Source organism: Entelurus aequoreus, linkage group LG08 (assembly GCF_033978785.1).
Source record: "Entelurus aequoreus isolate RoL-2023_Sb linkage group LG08, RoL_Eaeq_v1.1, whole genome shotgun sequence".
In the NCBI taxonomy this organism is placed as follows: domain Eukaryota; kingdom Metazoa; phylum Chordata; class Actinopteri; order Syngnathiformes; family Syngnathidae; genus Entelurus; species Entelurus aequoreus.
The window spans coordinates 1,622,061-1,622,303 of NC_084738.1; positions in this window are offsets into that span (position 1 = coordinate 1,622,061).

Below are 243 nucleotides of genomic sequence, written 5' to 3' on the forward strand. Positions count from 1 at the left end.
TATCTTTTTTTTTTAGTGTAATTTAACTTCCATTCAAATGGCTTTTTCAATCAGAATAGATTTTTCTTTGTGTTTACAATAGAAGTAATGCTGCAATCGTGACTTCATCTTGATTGCATTAGTTTAAAAACCAGTTGACCCTGTTTTATAAACAGGAAGTGAATGTCTTGTTTTAACTGAAACTGTTTCCTCATTGCCATCATTTTTTTCTGCTTTTTGGTTTCTTGGAAGTTGGAATTGCAA